Raw genomic sequence first — 26,860 nt, forward strand, 5'->3', positions numbered from 1 at the left:
CCCTAAAGAAAAGCTTTGCATGTGTTAGTTTGGCCTAATAGTATCCAGACATATGCATTGAACTGCGTTCATCTAACTGATCCAGTCCAGTGGCTACTTGTGGCAAGAAACCAATAACACCACATGTAGTCAATTGACTTCACCGTAAACCTTTACAGTATCTTTTAATTTCAGATCTCCATAATTCTAAGAGACATTGCCAAATCTCACTTGTTGGTATTCATAAAATGTGGCTACTGCATGCATTTTACATTTCTTACTGGCAAACTCCGTAAATGAAGGATCTAGGACAGGGATCTGCAACCTGTAGTTCAACAGGTGTTTGGGGCTATGACACCCATGATCCCACACTATTGACTGTTCTGGATAGTGCTGATGGGAGTTGTAGTCCAAAACATATGACGAGCCAAAAGTTGCCAACCTCTTCTCTATAAGGTATGGTAGCAACTCTGCTGATAAACTTGGGGCGTATAATATACAACTGGCCTGAAAGAGGCATGCACTATTGAGAGTATCATGTAATGCTAAGCAAAGGACAACCATTCGCAAAGTCCCAAATAAAATATAGAGTTTTCTGCACAGTGAAATGCTGGTTTTTAGGGCAAGACACTACACAAACCCCAATAAACAGTGGCATTTGAAGGTCCTCGTGCACCTTTTCCCTTTCTACCTCCTCTGCTACAGTTGGCACCTTTGGGAAACAATTAAAGAGGGGCATTGCAGAAAAGTTCAGATATTTTATAGGATATTTAGATGCACATTGGACTAATTGAAAATTAATGACATTGATAACATTTTCCCTAAGGGTGGTGAGTAGTGGCCTACATAATCTGTGGCGAGAAAACCCATGCATTGTTGTAATGAAAACTTACCCTGACAATGTAGGATACACCAGGCCCCATGACCCAGTCATCTGGGTGCAGCCAACCCTGTGCTGGTTTGTCGACAAAACTCCCTTTGCAGTTCCATTCCTCGCCAGCAAGCTTGATGCCCTCCATGCGGCTCCAGCTTGTCTTTCTTTCTCCACCACCTCCACCACCACAGCCTCCACCTCGGAAATGGTTAATCACCTGCAAAGAGCATGGAGTTGAGCATACAGGTTCGCAGATAGTAGATTTGCTTCGGAAGAAACGAAATACGCACAGAAACATGTTCCTTCCTGATCCTTTGAACTGCTGCGCTCCTGGTGCAGGTGACATGGCGTAATCTGACCACTGTAGTAAATGTCTTGATTTACAGTATGCCCCAGAGCTCTCTCTTTCTGGTTTCATTTCCGAGGTGTGCGTGTGCTGTTCTCCTGCAGCCTGGGAGGGAAAGGCCGCATGTCCACGTTTCGCAGCAGGGATGGAAATGGCTGAACACATTTGCCAGCTGTCTATTTGTCCTGTAGATTTGTCCCTTCCTGGCCCTTTCCCTTAACTCAATACACATAATAGCCGGGGCGCAGAGTCGTCTACATTTTTTTAAAATCTAAATAGAAACTGCTCCAAGTTCTAATGGATGTTTGGGAATGGATGAGTCTGTTTTCCAAACGTCTAGCAGTCAGAGGAGGTAATTTAGTCAACACGTGCTATCGATAAGTGCAACTGTAATGCACTGCCTCATAAGTGGGAATGCGCAGCCCCTTGGCGCATACTGTATTTCTTAATACGCCACCTGTAAAAAATATCCCGCTTTTCAATTAGACCCAACGGCTTTCAAAATAAAATAAAGATGCACCTTTGTTTAAACCGCATGGAGTTTTGGAGGCTGTAAGGCAGGCACTAACGACAGCGCAGCGGCCAAGCTAGAGGCAAGCCCCGCTGCCTGCGCCGGGGCAGCACTGTGGGCAGCTGCTGTTTGTAGTTCCTTGCTGACAGAGGAGCTACGACTCAAGAACCCAGACGGGTTTTCAAACTTCCACTGGGGCCAGAGCTTTCCTGCTTCCCGCCCACTGTATTTGCTCCTGAGACCGGAACTGCTCATTGTTACAGAAAAATCACATGACGTCAGAAGTCACGTGAAGGAGAGTGGGCAGGTCGTTGCTATGGTCCGTTTTTCAGCTCGGAACTAAAAAGAAAAGTAAAGCACCTGCAATGGCGGGGTAGGCAGCGATGCTACTGTGACATTGCAGGTGCTTTTTTTTCCTTTTTCTCGCAAACATTTTTTTTTTCTTCTCGCAGCAAACCGGCACAGGCGTGTGGGCAGAAAACGGCCCCCAGCGCGAAATAACGGGACAATTGGATGGTCGGCTGATCCAACCCTGATCCTAAGTGGTCAGCATGTTCTTTCCAAGTGGGGCTGAACACTGAAATGCCGTCCAAGGATGCCATGCAGAAGTCCTCCATCCAATTCAGAAATTGATTGACCATCCTTTGGAATGTAGCAGGTGCATTCATTAATCCAAAAGGCATAACCTTAAACTGGTAGAGGCCTGCTGGGGTTGAAAATGCAGTTTTCTCCTTGGCATGGTCTGTCAATATTATTTGCCAATAGCCTGATGTTAGGTCAAATGTACTGAGGTACTTGGCTGCACCAAGTTTATCCACCTGTTCATCTGTCCTTGGTGAAGGATGGACATCAGTCTTTGTGACTGCATTTAGAGCTCTATAGTCCACACAGAATCTCAACTCCTTGGTACTAGAACAACTGGACTAGACCATGGACTTGTAGATGGCTCTATAACCCCGAGATCAAGCATCTTGTTGACCTCCTCCTTTATGTGGGTTCTTACATGGTCTGACATTCTGTAACCTCTGTTTTTCACAGGTAAACAGTCACTAGTGAGAATCCCATGCTAGCCCCAAGGGGTCAAGCCTAGTTATAGTGAAAACAGGGAGGCAAACTGACTTAACAGAAACTTTCACTCCTCCTGTTGTTCAGATGTCAGATTAGAAGAGAGATTAATTCCTTCTATTTTCTCATCTCAAGGTTAGCCCCTGAGTAGGTCAGGTAGAGGTTCACTCTCCTCCTCCTCTTGAGCTGAAGCTAGAAGCAAAGCTCCCACTTCTAGTCTCGAGACGTATGTCTACAAGCGGTTGGTGTGAAAGACTCTGAGAGCCTCCTTAGGGCTGCCTAAGTCCACAAGATAGTTCACCTCTACAAATTTTACCACAACCTTGAAGGGTCCTATCCACTTGTCCTGCAAGGTCCTCTGCCTTGTTGGCACCATAACTAGTACAAGCTGGTCTTGAGCAAACTCAACCATGTTGGCCTTCTGGTCATGCCAATGTTTGATCAGAGCCTGACCTGCTTTCAAGTTATCACTAGCTTCTGCCATCATGTGTGACATTCTCCTCCGGAGACCTATCACATAGTCAGTCACTCTGACTGGCTTGGGGGAAGGAGCACTCTCCAACCCCTCCTTAATCAGGGCCAAAGGACCTCTGACTGGATGGCCATAGAGAAGTTCAAGGGGACTGTATCCAACTCCCTCCTGAGGGACTTCTCTATAAGCAAAGAGAAGGCATGGCAGCAGAAGGTCCCATTTTCTTGTAAGGGGTTCCTCTCAAGCACCTATCATGCTCTTCATAGTATGATTAAACCTCTCTACCAGTCCATTGGTTTGTAGATGGTAGGCTGTAGAGAGGTGTAAGTGACACCACAGTTTTTCCACATGGCTTGCGTGTAGTGGGACATAAAATTGGATCCCCTGTCAGATATCACTTCCTTAGGAAACCCTACTCTGGTAAAAATGCCAAGTAGAGCCTTAGCCACAGCCTGAGCCGTAACAGATTTCATAGGTATTGCCTCAGGATATCTAGTAGCATGGTCTACTACAACCAGCACAATATAATTGGATCCCCTGTCAGATATCACTTCCTTAGGAAACCCTACTCTGGTAAAAATGCCAAGTAGAGCCTTAGCCACAGCCTGAGCCATAACAGACTTCATAGGTATTGCCTCAGGATATCTAGTAGCATGGTATACTACAACCAGGATAAACCTGTTTCCTGAAGATGTGGGAGGGTCAAGGGGACCAGCAATGTTGATGCCCACCCTCTCAAAAGGAACTCCCTTCACTGGGAGAGGCACCAATGGTGCCACATTCTTGGCTCCACTCTTGCTAGAGGTTTGGCAAGTGTGACAGCTCCTATAGAATTTGTCAACTTCTGCTCCCATTTTAGGCCAGCAAAAGGATAAAGAGAGCCTTTCCTTTTTCTTTTTGAAGCTCAAATGACCAGCTGAAGGTATCTCATGTGACAACTGTAGGAACTGGAGTCGGTTTTCTAGGGGTGCTACAAGTCTTTTGCAGTCCCCAGGGATAGATTCAGTCGGTGCACTGTAGAAGAGGCCATCTCCCCAGTGCAACCTATGCTTCCCAGCCTCTTGCCCATCAAGCTGAGAAGCTGCTTGTTGTCAAAGGCCTTCAAGAGTAGGACACTCTCTTTGTCCTCTGCTGAAGTCTGCCCTATTGGGTCCACCTTCTGCCAGTAAATACTGCATCCCAGGATGGTAAACAGGATCCAGATCTCCAACTAGAGTAAGGTCCTCTTACAGATCTGACTCTTCAGAAGCTGGATTACCCAGAAGCTGGATCACCCACAAAGGGTTGTACCTCACACTCAGCCTCAGCTGGTGGAGGAGTCATAGGTGTGACTTTGGACAATCAAGGGGATGTCCTTGTTGGTAGCACAGGGGTGCTATCTGCTTTCTTATTGGAGGTCTTATGTTTCCCCTTTGCCTCTTTCTTCTTGGAAATAGCAGTTAGTAAGTTCTGTGGACTGAGGGTGATAGTTTCCTCTATCAATTCCCCTGGAGAGCCTCTCAAGGTCCTCTCCCTTGCAAGCCTACTGAGCTCCTGGCTCCTTTTACCGGGAGGCCTGGGGGTACTAGACACAACTCCAACAGTGTTCAGGTCATTACCCAGCAGGGCCCTCCAAGGCACTTCACTCTGCACACTAACAGGTATCTTGACAGTCATGTCATTGCACTGGATGAGAGCTGTTTACTGGGGAAGCATTTGCACAGGCCCCCCAGCTAACTTGGTTAGGTGTTTGGGTGCCTTAGCAACATCCTCTACCTTGAAAAATGATCCATCAACCACGGTTATGCTGGCTCCAGTGTCTCTGATGGCAGGGGCCTCCTGGCCATTCACAAGAACACTATCTTTATAATACTCTTTAGTATTATCTGGGAAGGAATTATAGACATCTAAATTCTGTTGGTCCCACAATCCCAGGGACACTAAAGAAACACTAGTTGAGACTCTCATGGGTTCATCAGCCAGTAGGTGAATGTTTCCACTTGCCATGGGTACTTCCTCCGCTGGGGAGAAGGCTAAGGAGACAGTGTGGACCCCTGAAGGTTTATCCTTGCATCTGGGATCCCCTTTCACACGGTCAGTTGACCCACAAACATAACATTTCCCAAATGTTTTGATGAATGGGGACTTGTTCTGCCCTCCTTCTGGTTTGGGTCCAGAAGGTACATTAGCCTGATTCGGTTTCCCTTGTGGCTTACCCTTTTTCTGTTTGAGGCCTTCTTTTGGATTGGAGGTATTAGAATTCTCCTTGTTGTCTTTCTTTGGCTGTTTTCCCTCATCCTTCTTCTGAGTTGCCCCAGAATCCTTGTGAGTAGCCCTGTTGGCAACCCACAAGTCAGCAGCCTTAGCTAACTTCTTTGGATCTATTTCCTTAGAATCAGCCAAGTGCTGTCTGAGCTGCTCAGGAGAGCAGGCATCATATATTGACTCCAACATAACAAGATTTCTCATACCTTCATAAGTGTTAACTCTGTAACCCTTAACCCAACCATCCAAGTTTTTCAAACATTCACACACCCAGGCAGCCCAAGGGGTACCATCATGCTTTTTGAGGGTCCTAAACCTATTAAGGTACTGGTAAGGGGTCTTCCCAAATCTAGCAATCAAAGCTAGCTTCACACACTCATAATCCATCCTATCCACTTCCCCCAACTCCATCACAATATAAGATAAAACAGCGGGTAACCTAGAGAAGAGCCAAGGAAGCAACTGATTCCCTGTAATGTCTTGAATCCTATGGTTATACTCAAACATTGCCAACCAATCCAAAATATCAAGCTCAGCCTCACACATACCCACAATTTCTTTAGGCATACGTGGTCTCTTAGGACTAGAAGACCTAGAAGACTCTGGGAGAGAAGCATTCTCAATAGACAATGTCTTCATTTCTAGTGCATGGTTCACTCCATTTCTCTGAGCTTAAGTTCTTGATGCTTTTGTTCAATTTGCGAATTAATACATTTGAATTCCAATTCAAGTCTCATCTTTTCTAGAGCAATGAATTCAGGACTGAGTGTAGGATCTGTAGGGGTCCCAGTGGCCAGAGGTTAAGGTTGTTGAGCAAGCAGAGAAGCAATAGGGCCTACATTGTAAGACACATCTGCCTCATCTAACTCATCCATATTGGACACATTATCATCCTCATCATTTTCCACATTTGCTGGAAGAGCAGGTATTTCAGACCCACTCTCCAGACTTTGTTTCTCCAACAATCTTTCAATTAATTCTGACTTTTTGCCTTTAACAGAGAGATTCCTTTCTCTACAAAGATTTTTTAAATGATCAACAGTGTAACTAAGGAGGGTATCCTGACTGTAGCTTTCCATATCAGACATGATTAAAATTGCTTTTAGTGGTGTTTAGCCTTGTGGTTTGTTGAGCCAAGGTAATAGCAGCACTCTAAGTGTAATCACTATACTTTATCCTCACCATTGTACACCAGTGTTAGGCAGAATCATATGCAGTACCTTTTGGGAACACCACAGACAATTAAGACTACACGTGTAAGTACAAATTCACCTTTGGTGCAAGCCTGTACTACACAGTAAAGTGGTAGCGATGGCTAAGCAGCCAGACTTATCTCAAGAGTAAAGTGAGCAGTATCAGAAGTTACACAAAGGACAGTAATTACTATGGTTCAAACAAACACTGACTCAAGGTTTCTGAGTAAAAGAATATATATTAATTTACACCATCAGTTATAAAACAGTTCACTAATATAAAGCAGCAGGAAATCAAAATCTTGATACACTACAATAACCCCCAATACATTTTGTACAAGTTAAGCTCAAAATGAAGTGTGAGCAAAATGGCACTCCAGCAATTTAAAAAGGGAGGAAAAGACAAGGTTATCCAAAATCAACAACACCAACAAGTGATAGGCAGGGCAATCTAGAAAAAGCTTACTACAACTAGGATTCAAGTCAATAGGCCTGGACCAATGTTAATGGTTCAGAGTCTTTGCAGAGGATCACACAGTTCAAAGTAGTTCGCGGTTAAGTCTTTCCCAAGAGTTCAAAACGAAGTTGGTCGGAAGAAAAGTTATTCAAAGGAGAAGAGAAGAACAAGCCTTCGGAGAGGCGAAAGATTGCAAACACTTTCACCACGGTCGGATGGAATGAACGACCAGATTTGCACAGTACCTTAAATGAAGAAGAATGCTGTAGCTGAGGCGGTTGTTCCTGGCAGTTCCTGCAGGCTCACAGTTCCTGAAGCGACTGCCGTGATGACAAGAAGGAGGAAGACTGGAGGGTCCTGCACTGCCCAGGGAAGAAGCCATCAGCAGAGCAATGCTTCGAATAAAAGGTGCGCTCCTTAAAACCCAAACAGGTTCCGTTCCTCTTGGCTATCCGGTTCACTGCAGCGGGGCACAGCAAATTCGATCACTAGAGGAAGGTCAGTGTTTGGTGTTTGGCGAGCTGGTTGGTCCCACCAAGCTCAAGGGAAGAAGATTCCTTGCAGATCTTCTCTGTCGTCGGAGTTTCAGGTGATTCAGACCTGCAGCAGGGCTTCACCGGGATATCCAGTAATTGCAGCAGTCGTCTTCCTTCAGCTCCTCGTTGGTTTTCTCATTCCAGTGGCGACTCTGCCTTCCAAGTCCCAGAGACCTGCTTTTAAGCAGTTTTCCTCCATTCACACAGCCTGGCTGTCAATCACCCGGCAGGACAGCCACCTAGCCAATCAAACTAGAGTGCAACTTGGGTCTCCAAGGAGACCCTGTGCAGGGGGCCTCAAACCCGTCCCTCAAATCCTGTCCACCCAGACATTCAGGCACCTAAGAAAGGCTTCTGTGCAGAAGCCCGCCAAAGGACAGCGAACAAAGGAACTAAACCTGGTTTGGCGCGCAGAGTAAAACACGAGAAAGACCTTTACAAAAAGAAATGGCGAATAACCGGACCAGAACCAAATAAAATTAAAAGGGGTCCAGCAGATTAGAGTTTGACGCTATCACCAAAGCCTCTAATGTTACTGAGGCTATTTTCATAGCTCGCGGTAGAATAAAAATGGTAGATACCACTGCCAAGAGCCAAATCTTAGAGAAAGGGGAACAAAATAATGTTCTGTGAGAAACAGACAAAAAGGGATAACTATGAACCCTTCCAGTACTCTATGGGAAGATAATTTGTACTGGGTCTGTAAGTTTAAAAAGACAAGCAAAGTCAATTGCAACTTTACATGTTCTGGGAGACAGTAGTCAGTCCCAGAAAATGGAGTTTGAAGTGGGAAGTCTAAGAAGACAACCCTGTGTCACTGCACTAAGGGCGCTGTGTGACACAAAGTAAAAAGATGATGCCTATGGAGTAGGTGAGACTCCATAGCCCATGAGCACAAAATGTATAACACACAGCAAAACACATGTAAGAGTGGGAAAAAAGGCTCACGCTCTTACTAAGTGAAAAAGAAATCCTAGAAATTCAGCAAAGCTGCCGAGGGACTCAACAGGTAAGGGAAATAAGCCATTCTGGAGAATTCTCCCTAACACCTACTTGCACCATTAAATAAGGAATAGAGCTACCTTACGCTGCCAGGATTGTCAGAAAGTATCAAGAAATGAACAAGAGGGGATTCTGTGGGTTTAGTTAAGAGAGTTGTCTGTTAATATGTTCGTCTGATAAAATTAATATCAAATAAAATAAATATGCTGACCTCATCACATAAAATATGACAATGAAATCGATTTGGTATGTCATTGTTTATGTTTTCTTCTTTGTAGAAGTAATTATTGATAAAGTGATAAATAGTTCTAAGCTGTAATATGTAAAGATTTTACGCATTTTATTTCACATTTAATTCAAAAACTACATTGGTTTATAAAAGTGATTCAATAAAGTCATATTTAATAAAAAAAACAGTAGACAATTTGAAAGTGTGAATTGTGAAATAATTGACAGGGAAGGCACGAGAACACACCATTTCAATCACCCCACACATGCACCTACTTCCTCCAATTCGTATGTATGTCTAAAACAGCACAATTATAATTTGTATTCCATATTATTAATCATTACTGTGAAAGTATTAAAAATTCTATAGCTTAGCCTCCAACAAGTATCAAAGCATTTTGGCTATGGGGAGGGAAAAGTCTTGAGTATTGAATCGTGGTACCACATTGTTATTACCGATATAATGGCCGCTTGGTATGGTATGGTATGATATTGTTTATTTGTAAAGCACCTATACACAAGGCAAAGGTGTCAAAGCACACAAGGAGGGAGGGAACAAGGGGAGAAAAACAGTCATTCAGAGCCCTTGAGTTTCTGAACGATACCAGTCTGCCAAGGCAGAGAAAGTGCATATAATACAATTAACAGTGTAGATAACAGCAAATAGGACTGACAAAATTCTGCAGTATAGAGGCGTCACCATGCATGGAGGGGAGACAGGGAAGATAGATAGACGATCTTCAAGGCATGGTACGTTCAGATCGTGCAAGTGCTTCATGTCTGCAACAAAGTAAAACATCCCTAGTTCTTTAAAGATGCAACATTTGAACTCAGTGGTTGTTCATGAACCAACATGGTCAATTAGCTTACAGTTTTAGGGGTCTCGTCAGCAGATTTCATGACCTCTCATCCCACACATCATACACTGTGAGTGCTTCCAGGACTGCCTCTCAAAATGTGACCCTCAGATGTCAATGAGGCAATATTGCTTAGGGAGACCAGCTCTATTGGCAACAGCCTGTCATCTAAGTTAAGGGTCGGAGCGCACCAGGGCACTTAATGCAAATGTTGGTGATGCTGTTAATGGTAGGGTCAGACATATTGGATCACAGCACAAATTAGGAATGAAGGTATTGCTCGAACCAAGATAATATAAATATATTTAAATGGATTTTAATCATATAGCCGCTTCTGCCGGCTTTTACATAAACAGTAATCAACTGTAAACATAGTAAACGTAATCAAAAGTACACAGTGCATATAAAAAGTACACTGTGCAGATGACTGCATAAAGTGCTTCCATAATTCTGAAAGCCTAATGTGCAAAAAATGCCATCGACTCCTAAACAACCAAGACAAGGTGCCTCATTACATGGTAGGCGGTAGCCATGGTGCTATTAGCGCTATGGCTACCCCCTACCGCCTTCGGAGTCCGGGTTTCCGGAATAGGAACTTACAGGTCTATTCCGACCTTTGCGGGACCGGTAAGTCCCCATTCCGGGAACCATTCCCCATTCCCATTTGAGCCCCTATAGGGCTCAATGGGAATAGGGAAGGAGCTAATAACGGTACCGCAATTTGCGGTACCGTTATTAGCCCTGAGGTCCCTTAGCGGGAACCGTCCATAACGCCTGGGCAGACCACACGTTAAGGACAGGACCCGCTGAGGGACCTCGTAGTAGGGCGGTAGGGGATTACTGGCACCGGTGCCCTTACCGATGCCGGTAATCCCCTACCGCCTACCGTGTAATGAGGCCCAAGGTCTCTCCGTATTGGAAGAGTCAGACGTATTGCCATTTGCAAATGTGGGTTGACGATGTGATGCAGGTGATAAAGACGTCTTTTTAAAAAAAATTAAATGAATCAGAAACTATACTCAGTTTTCAGCATTGATTCGGTAGATGCAAACAACATAGAAAAAAGACTTAGCAGTATTTTAATAAGAGGACTTGCCACCTGTGTCTCTGAATCGCAGTTGCTAATGGGGATGCCTGTGGACATTGGGGGGCATGAGAGGGACATGGGAGGTGATGGTGGCCGAGGTAAGTGGTGACCAGCTCGCAGACTGCTCTGAAGGAAGGTGCTTTATCAAGTACTGACGCCGGTATTTGGTGGAGCCTGATTCGCTGAATGCCCTTTACTGTCTGCTAATGTCAGGCAACCCCCTAAGTGGTGCATCCGCAGCGATCATCTGAATAGCATATAGAAGCTGTGTCATTGGATTGATTTTGAGAGCAGTTGATCTTCCCAATAGCAGAGGAAGCTCTTTCAATCCTAACAAGTCTACTTTTATTTTTGCAATGTTTTCTTTTTACTTGAAAGAGTATTCCTTGGAGGGGACACGGGGGACTCAAATAACCAGGCACTCGATATCAAATGGTTGTGCTTGAAAGAGTCCAGGAAATGTGGACGTATCTGCTGGGCCAGGCCTAATCAGCGGAAGCGGCACAGATCAGTCATAGAAAAGTTTGTTTTGTGCCCTGAAGAAGGGCTGCTCTCATTCAGCCTCTGGAAAGGAGGAAGCAGGAATTGCAAAAAAGCATCATTCACCTAGAGTACAGATTCCTGTCCCTATTCACCCTAAGAACTAGAAAAAGGCCCACATGTGGCTCAAACTAAGAAGCAGTGGTGTAGCTGGGATTTCTCAACAGGTTGGGTTTGCACCATACACACTTCAGCCCAAGGCAGGGGTCCCCCATAAACCAGAGGTGTTGAAAGGGGGTGGCTGGCAGACAACCCAAAAGAAAACACTCTGCCAGTGTGGAGATAGCTATATTATCTTAGTGTTTTCTTGTTCGTCCTATTGTGGACTATACAGACCTTTGGGCTTTTATAGGCTATCCTCATTGCATTGTTATTTACTGATAGTACGATTACAAGGATGAATGGTACTCATTGTGTCAAATGCAAAAGGATGAATAACAAAGATGGCACTGCCCTAATTCAAACATATGCATGCAGGTTACACAAACATCTCTGGAGATCGACATATATGTGTATCTGTCCCCTTGGATGAACCCAGTTAATTGATAGATGTAAATGTTTTCTCATCTGCTGCAGAAATTGAAGCAAAATTGAGCATGACAATTCTGAAGCTATTAAAGCAGACAAAGCACTACCACTTTCCCCACTTGTCTACCTCATCCCCACGCTTCTTTTTTTTTAAATATGCAGAAACAGTGCTCTAAAATGCTGTTCTGTTCTGCAAATCCCAGCATTTTTAACACATGCTATTATGCATTTTTGTGCCGATTATAAACACAGGACCACAAGTACCAGAATGAAATATGATGGAAGGATAAATGATAGGAGTGGGTGAACAGTTCCCAATCAAAATGTGTAAACTTCAGATCTTGCACTATAGGATTTACAACTTCCAAAGCGTAGATACATGACAGAAGCTCCTCTGTGATAAAGTCACCTGTCTGTATGCATGCAACTCGCTGTTATACATAATGTCTTGTCTGAACACAGATGAACTCTGGACTGAAGAGCAAGTAGGGTCCTGGGATAATAATGGTGGGCCATGCCTCTCCGACCAGACCACAAACTGTCTTCATCACCGCCATGAGGAAATGTAGCCATTGGTCTGGACAGATGTGACTGGGGTATGATAAAGAAGATATACAAGGCACTTTAGAGGGTTCCAGATACTGACGTCATCCAGGGTAGGAAATATATAATCCGAATGTACTCAGTCAAATGCCTTATTAGTGTCAAGTGATAAAATTACTTTGTCCTGGTATCCAGGCCTATCTCTCAAGTGGCACGCTGTTCCATCTTTTGGGTGAGACTGCTGCAAAACCTATATCCCGTGGGTAGATTGTCGTACCCTGGACCAAATTGTTGTTGGGACGATACCCTAAGACATTAGAAGAATCATGAGAGAGTCCTACAAGGCAGACCTTACACCTTTCAGATATATAAATATTGAACTCCAACAGTCCCTGGGCAGCCATTTGAGATTGAGTCATCCTCTTCTGCTGGAACAGAAAGTAAGCATCCTACAGGTCCAACGTTGATGGGAAGTCTACTGATTTTAGTGTGCCACTGTGGAGGAAGATCCACTCCATCTTTAAATGGAAATAGGTATGAAAGGCTATCAAGATCCACAGTTAATCTCTAGGCCACATACCAACATTCTCTTTCTTCTGCACCAATAAAAGGTTGCTCATGAAAACGGTGCCAGATCGAGGGTCCTCAGGGTTCGCCCTCTTTAAAACTAGATCTGAATCCTCCTACTCAACCAAATCATGCCACCCTCTCCCTCTGAAAAGTATATGGGTAACAAAGAATCAATTCACACAATCAATACTGCCTGGCTGACCCACTTCCAGGAAAAGCAGACATCCAGTGACCAGTTAATCGTGAAGTGGAAGCAGAAAGCCTACTTTGCTCGTGCTTTGGCGCTCCTTGGCCTCGCCAATACAAAGGGCACCCATGCCATGCAACATGGAATCTATTGATGAAAAAGATTCCAGAGATGGCAGACAGTCATAAGTACTTGTAGACTTGGTGAACGTCTGTACATCTGGAAAGGCAACCTCTGTTGCCAGCTCCACCAGAATCCTCTTCAGGGTGTTTTGAGCCTTTCCCAGTGCAGTGAGCTTTCCAGCATACTTTCCCATGCATTTCATCAATGTTTTAACAATAAGGAACCACAAGGTTGATGCATCTGTGCAAATTAGTGTATAAGCATAAGCAGTATCTTCGGACTGTGTGCTATTTGCATTGCCCAACAGCCCACTAAACATATGGGTCTATCCATGCAGAAGGTCCAAATCCAAATGGATGTTAAAGAAGGCCACTGTCTCCTCCATACTCAGGAACCAAGCCAATGGGCAAAGGACATCGAGTACCCTGCCGTGGCACACCTTGAGCACCCACTGAAATCCCATAAGTGTGCACGAGGCACACGCATCACGGGCTTGCGTATTCTGCCTACAAATGTTTGGAGGTATTTCTTCCTCAGGATTCTACAGCTGCAGTGCTAGATATAAGAAGAAAGATGCATCAAGGTATTTCAGGCATGCAACAGGGCATCCTGTACATCTAGGAGTTTGGGGGAGTAAAGCATCACCACCCCCCAGGTTTTTGTTTAACACTAATGCTCTCACAGTTCCTAGAAATGAAAGGGATTATGATGACCCTGAGGGCCCAACTCTAATCCCCTTGAGCAAGGCATGGAACGCTTGGCTGGATTGAACAGTCTTGGCATGGGAGACAACCCCTGCAAATAGCTAGGATTCATCCATGTCAGACTGCAATTTCCGCAAGATGTAGCCAGAGTCAGCACCCCTATCGTCACCATGGCTTTGGTCTGCATCGTCAGAGTTAAGAACCCGCAACACCAGTGGTGTTTGGAACCAATTCCTCAATATTGGATGTACTGGTGGCACTATTTCCGGAGATGGCTGGACCACAAAATGCCAGAATGTTGTCCATGCACGCTATGTGCTAGAAGGCATATTTGCATAGAGCAATATTGTCCAGAAGTCCACCTGATGAACCTATTTAAGATGTTTACACCGCCCGGTTTGGGCGGATCACTATGCCTGCACAAGCCAATTGCTCAGTTCCACCTGAATGCTTCTGTAGTCCCAGCCAGTGTTGCCACCAGCCCATCCAAGACAACAGTTGATCGAAAGACAATGGACTTTGGAGATTCCCAAAGCTGACAAAGGGGAAAGGACGAATTGAGGGAACAGCTCACCCCACACCCTGAGGCTTTCTCCACCAGCCCCAGGGACATCGACCAGGCCCACGGAGAGAAACACCATATCAATGTAAGCAACAGAGCGATCGTGACATCTGGCCTCAAGAGAAATGAGGGGTGTACGCCGCCACCAGGAATCCCTACACTTCTCCCATCATCATCACCGAGAAGAAGAACAGGAATGTCCAGATGTGCATTAACTAAAGTCGACTCAACACCTGCACTACTCCGAACAATTACACCACCCCAGGAGGTATGATCCCTGAATTGACTGTTAGGAAGATAGAGTTTTTTGTGCCTGCACTTGCAGAGTGAGTATTATCAGATCCCGATGCATCTGACAGGTTGTGTGAAGACACCATTCAGCTGCCTGCTTGGAGTCTACCAGTTTGTCAGGATGCCAAAGGGGATCTCCGGTGTACCACTGACATTCCAGGACATCATGAAAAAGATGGTCAGCTACATGAACCACCTGGAGCTGCTGGTTTACCTGGATGGTATCATTGTGTCGAGCAGGACGCTGAAGAAACACAACAGGATGCACATGAAGATTCTGGATTATCTGTGGGAAGAATAACTAAAAGTCAGCATGGTCAAGTGCCAGTTTTGCAGGACGAGTGTATAATACATCAGACACATAATTTTCACTGGTGGCATCCCTGTGAATCTGGCAAAAATGACTGCGCTCCACCTGGCCAATGTTGGAGGGGACACGGTTTGACAGAGATCTGGGAATTGCTACGAGTTTACCCGTTCAGCTCCCAACTGCCCAACAACCTTTTCCCCAGAACAAACAGAGGACTCAGCTAAGGGCAAGTTAGAACTGTAGTTTATTGCAAAAACCGACAGGGATCATATGGGAAATCACAGATCTCCAGAATCTCCAAATCTACAAGACGTGTCTCTCTGTTTTGATGCTAAATTGCATCAACACTTGGGCCCTCCCCCAAAAACCTATCACTCACCGTTATTGGGTGCTCGGAGTGGTAGGCCCTATAGATGGTAAGTATAAATCTTACTCTACTGTCCAATCATGTCAGGTGGCTGACCTGCACTGTCCCCAAAAACAATCTATTACATTGTTGCAGGGTAGCAGACTTACCATTGGCCCTTGCCCCCTGCCATCCATCCCTGGACCCAGTTTGGTTCTCAGCCCTCTGTGCACTTCTTGAAAGTGATGTGAAATGACTATGAGTCCCCAATGTATCTGGTAGTAACACCACTTTTGCCTATGGGAGTGCTTCCCATGTTGTAACATTGTTAACTTGTTCATGTTTCAATTCTCGTCTAGGTTGCTGAGAACTGTTGTTCTTCCCACCGTGGGTGAATAACCATTGTCTAGCATCAAGTGGTTGTGTACCAAAAAATCGGGCTCGCTGGGTCTGCAATCATGAGGATGTATTCTGTTTTCCTGCAGTTGGCCCCTTGTTGTTTGAAGTTTGGAATGTAATTGATTATCTCTGACCTTGGCAGCGAGCTCTGGCCTTCCCATTCTGTGCAGCCTGGTTCTGCTTCCCTCGTCTGGTGGCCTGCGGCTTGAGGCCTTCTGTGATTTTCATTAGACTTATAATATGATTTCTACACTTTACTTTACTTTAATTGATTTGTATAGCGCGGCCATAGACCCGAAGGTGTGAGGACAAGACAAATGACAATTACACAAGAACAACAAGGAGGTCGCGAGCAAAAATATCAAGAGTAATAGGAGTAAAAAATGCTCGCTAACAGAAAAAACAAGTTAGTTAAAAAGATAAGTCTTCAACTTCTTTTTCAAAATCTCAAGCAAATCAATGGATCTCAACTCGAGGGGAAGGGCATTCCATACGATCGGGTCAATGTCAAAGAATGCAGATTTAGCCACCTTGCAAGTGCGGCATTTTGGAACAAATAGTAGATGTTGAGAATTAGATCTCAAAGTTCTTACATTAATTCTTGTGGTAAGAAGTTGTTGTAGATAATACAGCATTTTGCCCTGTAGCGATTTATTTATAATCGTCAGGGTTCTAAACCGGATTCGAGACTCCACTGGCAACCAATGTAGGGCCCGTATAGCTGATGTAATGTGGTCTCTACACTTGAGTTTCATAACAACTCTAACAGCGCTATTTTGACATACTTGAAGTTTATTGAGGCTAGTTTTATCCAATCCTAGTAAGAGACTTGAACAATAATCGATTTTGGAGCCTATTATAGCTCTTGCAATAGTCTCTGTAAAAGGTCTTAAGTGTGCCAACAGTTTTATATAATAGGCACACAATGAGACTAAACTGCTCACATGTTGCTTCATGGATAAAATCTGGTCAAATGTAACACCAAGGGTTTTCATTTTATTTAGTGGAATGATAGTTTTGTCTCCCATCTGAAAACTATCATAGCTAGGACCAAGTCTTTTTAATATCTGTGAAGAGCCGTTAACAAGAAGTTCCATTTTGGATTTATTTAATGCTAGCTTTTGTATGACCATCCAAGATTCAATGATAGCAAAAACTTTTTGAATGGCCAGTTCATCCAAGTCATGTGAACCAGATAATGGGATGACACATTGCGTGTCATCCGCATAATTAGTGAGTATTATGTTCTCATGATCTAACATGGCAAACAATGGAGCAGCAAAGATGGTATAAAAACATGCGGAGGTACAAGCCCCTTGTGGGACACCACAAGAAGTCGTAATGGGCTCAGACTCTGCCATGCCACAGAACGCCCTACTGTCTCGGATTTTGAGAAAAGAAGAGACCCAATCAATTGCATTAGGTGAAAAATTAGCCACCTCAGACAACCTGGTGGACATGATTGCATGATCCACCAAGTCGAATGCCGCGGAGAGATCCAGCAACATGAGTAGAGAGGCCTCATTGTGATCCATGCGAGTTAAAAACTTAGCTTTGAGTTCTAATAGAGCAGTTTCAGTACCAAAGCCAATGCGGAATCCGGACTGATGATCATTTCGGATAGGATATTTATTTAGATGTTCTGATATCTGAATATGGGCCACGCGATCAAGGATCTTAAGTAAGAAGGCAGTATTGGTGATGGGCCTATAATTGTGAGGGAGATCCACTGGTAGACCTGGCTTCTTTAGAATTGGCATAACCCATGCTTTCTTAAGATCTTGAGGTACCGAGCCTGACAGTAGAGAGGCATTGATGAATTTACAAGTTGTCGTAATGATAGTATGGTAGCAGGTTTTAATCATCATGGTGTATAGATGTCATCTTTGCATTTTCTGGCTTTAAGTTGTTTAATAGTAATTTCTAGATCTTCTTCATTAATGGGTACAAAATCAAAAACTGGAATAACAGGAAATCTTTTATAAGTCCACTCCTCTGACTTATGTTCGTTACCTTTTAATATGTTCCTTTGTTTTTAATATTTTCTTTAATAGTGTTTAATTTATCATGCATAGCATGTTGCATTACGTTACACCAAGTAGTATTGTCCTTGACAATTCTCTCTGTGGTACTATCATTAATGCTTTCTTTCTCTTTTAGAATACAAAAGAGTTCTTTGGAATGTTGTTGGGCGCTTTCTATTCTTTTATTAACAATGTTTCTTTTAGCATTTATGATAGCTTTTTTGGAAGAAGAGGCAGCTGATTTATAATGATCAAGAAGCATGGTGGTGTGATCTTATTCCTCCACGCATGTTAGGATTTCAGTGTTAAGGATTTCAGGGATTGTAACTCTGGGGTAAACCAGCCATTACGTTTAATTTCGGGTTTTACTAATTTGTTTTTAATAGGAGCAAGGATGTTAGAAGCTCTTTTCAAATTCATAGAGATCAAATTGGATAATTCTTCAGGAGTATTTATGTTAGAATGGTTCAATGAGATATTGAGCAATGGTTGAATTTTTTCAGGGGTGATGTATTTCAGATTACGATGCAGTGCTACTACATTGTGTGGGCGTTTAGTTTTTATAGGAAGATCCACTACAATGGTGAAGTTAACCAAGTAATGGTCAGACCAGGGGCAAGATAAAAAAGATATGTCTCTAGTGCTAACAGCATGGCCAGCCACCCAATCCAGCATGTGGCCCAAAGTATGTATTGGCTCTTGGATAAATTGCAAAAATCCCAATTCGTCTAAAGCATCTTTGATTTGAAGCGCAATCTTATTCTCCTTATGGTTGAGCCATAAATTAAAGTTTCCCATAAGCAAATATTTAGTATTAGCCTTAAGAGAAGAGAGTAGGAAGGTTGAAATATTCTTAACAAAATCCATGGATATAGTAGGAGGTTTATAAATTAAGAGTATATTCAGAGTAATCTCAGCATTCAGACTGATTTTAAGGCAAATCGAATTGACTCCTCCCTTAACAAATCCCTTGCTTTCCCAAATATTAAAAATATCTTTGTAAATAATAGCAACCCCGCCTCCCCTCCCCTCCTTCCTGTCACTTCTAATCATTTTATATCCTGGAGGGATGGCTAAATTAAGTGTTGGTCCTGCAGCTGCGTGTGCCCATGTCTCTGAAATAGCACATATATCAATTTTGTGTTCTTCCAGGTGTGTGGCCGTCTTTGTAGCATGTTTCACTAGGGATCTAGTGTTTCACAAAAGAAACACAATATTTGAATGTGAAGTGGTCGACCCTTCAATTTCAGCCTTAGCGGAAGGTGCTTTCATCATTATGGTCATTTCGCAATCAATTAGATACGGATCCACACATGATGAAACTTCCTTAGTCGATAAGAATGGAGGTTCCGTTCTTATTTTTGAATTAGTGGGTAGCGGGGTCTGTTGAGATACTGAGAAAAGTACAGGTGGAGCTATGTGCAATGAGTCTGAGTGATAAACAAACACATGGTTTGATAAAAATATCACTCAGTGCAAGCAGAGTATTAATATAATTTATGGAGCATCTCAGGGCATTAGTTTTAGGGCATAATTCGGTACTTAGCGTATGATATTTATCCAGTGTAGCTGTTTCTAGGGCAGCAAGCACATCAGTTAATCCCATATTCTTGGATGGAAGCTGGCAATCTGGAAATGAGGTGGAGAGCATGCGAGCCAGACGCGGACTGACGCAGACTAGCATGATCAGTGCACGCAGGTGCGGTCGCGCCGGGGTCGGGGTTAAGTTTGCGATTCAGAACTACAGATCCTCATGGGAAATGTAGTTCAGCGTGGCTTGCGGTGCATGCAGAGTACTAATGGACTCTGATTCAAATCACACACGTGGGTAACGTCGCAATCAAGTTGATAGTAGAAGCTTATCACAGAACACGGTAAGTATTTAGGCTATCAGTGCAATTAACTCCAAGCAAGTTAAAAAGAGGATTTAAAATAAATAAATACACACTTATGTTTTGCTATATTTCTTATAGGTTAGTCCTACTTGGTCCTGCAAGGTCTCCTTATATACTCCTGTAGTTCCATAGGGTTATTTGACATAACAATCTTCAAGGTTGCTCTGCATCTCTTCATTGCCTTGCGTTTAGTGTTTCTGCACTTGGTTAATGAGAAAAATAATAAAAACTTTGACATTATGTATATGTATTGGTCCTCTATCTACAGAACTGAATTAGCATTATCTTCATGTATACGAGTGGGTGTTTATGTAAGCTGTGCATGGTTGCGAGTGTACTTCATGACTGATGCAGCGATGTTGTGGTGTCATTAATGATGTCAGTACAGTGGTTTCTCTGCATTTAGTCAATGTTCTCCATTATTGTATGTGGATCCACGATCACATTTGAAGCACCAGCATCCATAAAGACATTACTGGATAGGGTTGGAATGGTTGTCTTAGAGAATATCTCTCTGCATACGTGTCAGTCAGCGGTGCTCCTGGGGTTGTCCGAATAATGAGTGAATTTGTGCGTTCTTGACTCTATGGACTGTCATGTTCATAGGGGTGGGGAGGGTCATTCCAGGGACCCTCTCTTTACCAAGTCCTCAGACCATGAAGGAGTTCCTGAGTTTTGCAGAATTCTGCAACTACTAGCAAAAGTTTATTATGGGATATGCCAAAATTGCTGGAACACTTGTAGACCTCACCAAAGGATACCCACCTACCCAGTGGAGCCGGGGTGCTACCTCCAACTCTGCAGACCACCATCCATGGGAGTCCATTGGTGAGAGGTGGACTAACTGATGCCAGCAGGCCTTCTAGGGGCTCCAGTGGCCCCTCAGCAGACCAGCAGTCCTGGCCTACGCAGATCCTCAGTAACTTTTCATCTTGCACATGGACACGAGTCTGGATTGTTTGGAAGCTGTCCTCTATCAGTAGACCAATGGTGAAATTAGATTGATTGCTTTCACCAGGTGAAGCCTGCATGAGGCTGAAAATAACTACCCAATCTACAAGTTGGAATTTCTGGCATTAAAGTGGGCCAATACAGAGAAATTCCAGGATTACATCTAAAGCACCACTCTCACAGTGAGCATGGATAACAACACCCTAACATATGTGTTCAAGCCAGCGAAGCTGGATGCTACCAGACACACATGGCTGCCTCATTGTCCACGTACAATTTCAATGTACAATACTGACCTGGGCGCACTAATGTAGATGTTGATGTCCTCTCTCTGAGGCCTCATAGTCCGCTGGATGATACAGGTGGATCAAATGGATTAAATAGAAACACTTGTCTTCAGCAGGTGTCAGAGATCTCCGGCACGCTGCAAGTCAGCAGGAGCCAAACAGATCCAGGATGTTGACTGCTTAGGATCCTCTGCTGAGGCTGTACCAGCCATTTACTGCACCATCACCAGTCTGGAGCTATCTGAGCTGCCATGTTTGACCCAAGATCAAATCCAATTGTCCTAACTAGCAGATTATGCCATCACACCATTCCTCAAAGCCAAGAGCACAAGAAAGGATGTGTCCAGAGATGTCTCTCGTGACCCAGAACCAGCTGCAATGCTGAGGGAGTGGTAAATGCGTGTGCAATAGGGTGGAATCCCATATGAATACAGCAAAGTTGGAGACTAGTTAATACATCTCCTTTTGTTACTGCAGTGATTACACCAAGCTATATCCGCATTCCATGACCAGCATATCTTGGATATGCTTAGATATCTTGGCAGCAACAGAGCCCTTGAGTTGGTCCACTCAAGGTTTTTCTGGCCTAGACTAGCAGCTGACATGGATTATTATTGCCAGCACTGTGGATGGATGTGCCACCAGGAAGACAGCGACTCCTGCAGCATATCTCCATCACCTGCAGAGTTCCGGGCCCATGCGCCTTGTCTACATCTACTTCCTTAAAATGGAGATGGACAAACGAGGTGTATATAACATCTTGGTAATGCCAGACCACTTCACTCAGTACCTGCAGGTGTTCCCCACTAAGGGACAGAGTGTGACCACAGTTGTCCGCATGCTGTGGGAGAAATACTTTGAGCACTACAGTTGGCCAGCCAGGATTCATGCCAACTGGACTTTGAGTCAACACTCATCAAACAAATCCTGGAGCTGGTGGGTATCAAGAAGACCCATACGACTTCATACCACCATTACGGGATGCCCAAGTAGAGGGGTTCAATCGTACCTTTGTGTAAATGCTGTGCACCCTGAGGCCGGAGGAAAACAGGTGGAGTCGGCATGTGGCTACCATGGCCCATTATTCCAATTATAAGAAGAACAATGCCACTGGGTTTTCACCATATTCCTTGATGTTTGGAAGGGACGTCCGGTTGTGTGCAGACTTGCGTTTTGGAGTGTCCACAGATGAAAGTCAGTGAGAATTACACCAGCTAAGTGAAGCAGCTCAAACATCAACTAGGGCAAGCCCATCAGCTTGCCCAGGCTGTTGAAGAGAAGACAGTGGAGGGAAACAAACTCTGCTATGATGCCAAGTTCAAGTTTCATGCTCTTGAGCCTGATGATAATGTTTGATACACAGTCTGTGAAAGAGAGGATGGAACAACCTGAGCGACGAGTGGGAACCTCAGCCGTTCCTCATTAAGCATCAGTTAGGAGAGCTCCCTGTCAACTGACTGCCAGATGAAGGGCGGACAAGGAATATCAAGACTGATCCCAGTCAGGGATGAGGTTGAGCTGAAACCAGCAGTGACAGAAGAGTAATCGTTCAAGGGGCAGTTGATTAGGCAGCAGTGACTCTGTGCTGTCAAGCCGGAAGAGAAAGATCCTTTGATGACTCAGTCCCAGGAAGCTTCACAGGCTACCAATACATGATACCAGCAGAAGGCCAACTGGAATCCAGTGATGATGCTGAAAATTAGGGTGATCAGTTTGGCACCTACAAAGACCATTTATTAGAACAGACATGCATGTGGGTTCCTACACCCAGGGCCCCAGATCCTTCTCCTAGGGAACCTGATCTCCAACTTGAAAATGTTCCTTATAATCCTGTTCCTGATTCCATCGACACTTCTATGCAGGATGTGGCAGAGGAACACTTACCCTTTCCTCCACTGTTATATAAGAACCCTGACTCCATAAAGGATGCATCACTGGGTCAGGAGTAAGCCCTAGAGGAGGCCCTGGCTTCTCTCCGTTGTTCCACCAAGAAGAGAAGGCCTGTCATGAAATGTACATATAATTCACCAGCGGTGCAATGTGGGCTTCCCATTGCCCATTCCTCACAGTTTTCCCTTTCTCCTTCTTTAGAGAGATGTTCCTGGGAGTTCAGAGGTACTGGGTCAGGTGCCGGACATTCAGGGTACTGGGTGGCAGGTGGTGGGCTGAAGATCAGGATCTTGGCTTCACTGATTCATAGATCAGGCCAAGGCTATCCTCTGGGCAGAGAATATTTCAATGGGGGGAGCATGTAACTCCCTGCAGGGGGAAAGAAAATAAACAAAAGAAAAGAAAGAAAAGAGAACAAAATGAATGATCATCCAGTGTGTGGGCGGGACCCTTCAAATAGAAAATAAAGAACATTGGGACTGCATGAGCAGAGTGTCGTTAGTTGCCAGTTAGCCTTACCTTCTTGACGGAGGGGTCTAGCTGGCATTCTACTCCATGCTGCCACAACAAAAAGAAAATACCTGGTTGATCCTGCCCCTTCTGAAGCTCACTGTAGCAAGGAGGGGCACCACGTTTACTGCGGCGGCCTGGCTCTCACTGAGGAGTGCTCCCTGTGAGAGTGAGTGTAGCACTCAAAGTCAACGTCGCCTCCTGGTGCCACACTTCACCACAGCGGGCCTGGGCTCATTCATTACCGCTCCCTGTGAGCAGGGTTACAACCAACTTCACTGCTGCCTACCTGGCTGTGTATATCATACATGGCGCTCCCCATAAGAGGGTGGGGAGCACTGCATGAATCTTGAAAGGGCCCAACCCCAGCAAAGACAGGCCACTAAAATTCTCCTGGCTGCTTGTTATTCTCATAAATGTGCTAATTCCCTTCACCTTAGAGACCCCCAGCAACTTTGCTGGATTTTGAGGACTTTATTTTTTTACCTGGAGAGAGTGTGAGCCTTTTTTTCCCCCACTCTCTCATGTATTTTGAATGTGTTTTACTCTTGTGTTCTTTGATTGAGTTTTAGGCAACTCCATAGGCATCATCTTTTCGTGTGTGTCACACAGAACCCTCAGTGCAGTGGCACAGGGAAGCCTTTCAGGCTGTCCCAAGGTTTAAATACCTTCTCTGGGATAAACTACTGTTTCCCAGAGAAAGTAAAATTAAATTGACTTTACTAGTCTTTTTAAATTCCTAGACCCAGCACACCCTATCTTACAATAGAGTGCTGGAGGGGTTACCTAGTATCCCCTATGTCTAGAAACTCTTGTAGCAGTCAAATGCTATCCTTTCCTCTTGAAATGGCTGGTGGCAGTGGTTTCACAATGAACTACCATGATTTTTCCCGACCGTGAACACCGGTAGCGCTAAATCACGGGAGCCATGTTTTTCAATATGGCGTCTGAGCCTCCTTTGTTTAAACGGGTTCCCGTTCTTCTTGTTTCACCATTTCTTTTTGGAAAGGACCTTCTAGAGTTTGTCTCTGCACGCCAAACTAGGTGTGGTCCCTTTGTTTTGTTCCTACGCCTTTGGCGGGCTTCAGGTCTGAAGACCGCCTCTGGCGCCCAAGTGTCTAGGGTGGGCAGGAAGTGAGGGAGGTACCCATAACTCTCTGTGCTAGGAGACCCAAATCCACTCTGGCATGATTGGCTGGCTGACTGTCTGGCAAGGACAGATATCCTGCTGGGCGAGTGGCAGCTAGGCTGGAATGAATGGGGGTAAACTGTTTGAAAGGCAAGTCTCTTGGCTTGGAAGGCAGAGTCGACCACTGGAACGAAAGAACCGAAGACGAGCTGGAAGAGGACGGCTGATGCAACTCCTGGACCGTTGGCTTGCCCGGTGGAGCCCTGCTGCAGGTCCGAATCGCCAAGTTCAACTCTACAGATGAGCCCCTTCAAGGACCACTTCTTCCTTGGAGTTGGTGGCACCAATCAACTCGTAAGCCACCTGGATACCATTCTCGGAACTGGTTGTATTTTCCGCAGAGTGTTGCAGGAAACCGAATAGCCAGGGAGAAGGACACCAGTTTGTGTGCTTGACGACAGCTACCAGAATCGAAGATTTGCCAGTTTGCCAGCTTTTGTGACCAGTCCCTGTGTAGTGCAGGAGTCCCCCAACGTCCTCCCTCTTGTCCCCACGACTGAGGCTCAGGGACAGCGAGATCTGCAGGAACTGCCAGGAACAGAAGTCCTCAGCTGCATCTTTTTCTTCAACTTAAGGTACTGTGAAAACCCGACCCAGAGAATTTACCTCTCACTGCGAAAGTGCGTGAAACTTTGGCAACTTGCAGGCCTAGTCAGCTTGTGACCCGACATATAAAGCTTTCTTCTATGAACTACTTCTGAGAACTATGGCAAAGACTTTTCCGTTTAACTACCAGAACCGTTTTTACTTATACTAGACTCTAGCCCGTTGACTTTTGCCTACCTATTGAATTGAATCAACTCCTCTGGTGAACTCAAAATATTTGCACTGTTTAAGAATAATTCTACTATCCGTTTTATTAACTTATGCCTTTTTGCTCATACTTCAAATGCTCTGAATGCCATTTTGTTTCTCCTTCGAGGTAGTTTAAATGCCTTAGAACCGGATAGTGCGAAGTACTGTACAATATTTTTGTGTGATATTGATTGCCTCCGTTTAGTGAATGTTTTCTGACTGTATAATAAATTAATATGTTTTTTTTACCAAGAAACCTTGATTATAAGAGTCTATTTGAATACTTGTGATTGTAGACCTCTGTGTATCATCATTACAGCTCACATTCCCTCTTGATATGAGCCTGGTTGCTCAGCTCACTACCAAAAACTGTGTGGTACTGACTTATACCAAAGGTTGCTTTTGCTTACACCAGTAGTCATACATGTGTGTAGTGGTCCCAGAGGGTACTGCATACAAACTTTGCCTAACACTGCTGCTAGCAGATGCGGCCTGAGTTAAGTAATTGATTACAGCTCACATTCCCTCTTGATATGAGCCTGGTTGCTCAGCTCACTACCAAAAACTGTGTGGTACAGACTTATACCAAAGGTTGCTTTTCCTTACACCTGTAGTCATACGTGTGTGTAGTGGTCCCAGAGGGTACTGCATACAAACTTTGCCTAACACTGCTGCTAGCAGATGCGGCCTGAGTTAAGTAATTGATTGGGGGCCCCACATGCTGCCATCTATATCAGGCTGAATCTGGCATACGCATCCTAGCCATAAAGCCACAAAGAGACAGCCCTACGCTGCTGCTGAATTGATGGGCTACTTGTAGGATGCGCAGCCCAGTTTACAAGGACTTTGGGGCTGCACACACACTGCTACTGCCCAGCCTGTCTGCCACCTGACCATCTGGAAGCAGAAAAAGCAGGAACTGCAGCAGAAGTAAGGTTTTTGAATATAGTTAAAGTGCACTTTACAAAGGCTGTTTTATGAACTCTGTTTCTTCTTTTTAGTGTTTTGAACTATTTTGGTTTTCAGTTATGCAGCTGCTTAGTTATAGTGATAGTGTATACACTGTCTTTTGATTCCCCCTTTTTTATAACTAAAGTTATTCTAGTTGTAAGGGTATCAGGTATTAATATCCCCAACAAAAATATTGCCGTAAATATGGCCGTTTGGTTCGGCAAGGCGATATTTTTATTGGGGATATTATGTGGGAGCAGTAGTTCCGGGGGTGTCCCCCGCACATTAAAAAATTATGCGAGGGTTGCGGGGGTGTCCCCCGCAGTGTCCATTGTGAATTCCGCCGCAAAAATATGGCGATATTTTTGTATCGCAATGTTTTTGCAGTGGAATTATCACATGGAACCGCAGAAA

The sequence above is a fragment of the Ambystoma mexicanum genome, chromosome 1q, assembly GCF_040938575.1.
Source record: "Ambystoma mexicanum isolate Mex_15411 chromosome 1q, UKY_AmexF1_1, whole genome shotgun sequence".
Lineage (NCBI taxonomy): Eukaryota > Metazoa > Chordata > Amphibia > Caudata > Ambystomatidae > Ambystoma > Ambystoma mexicanum.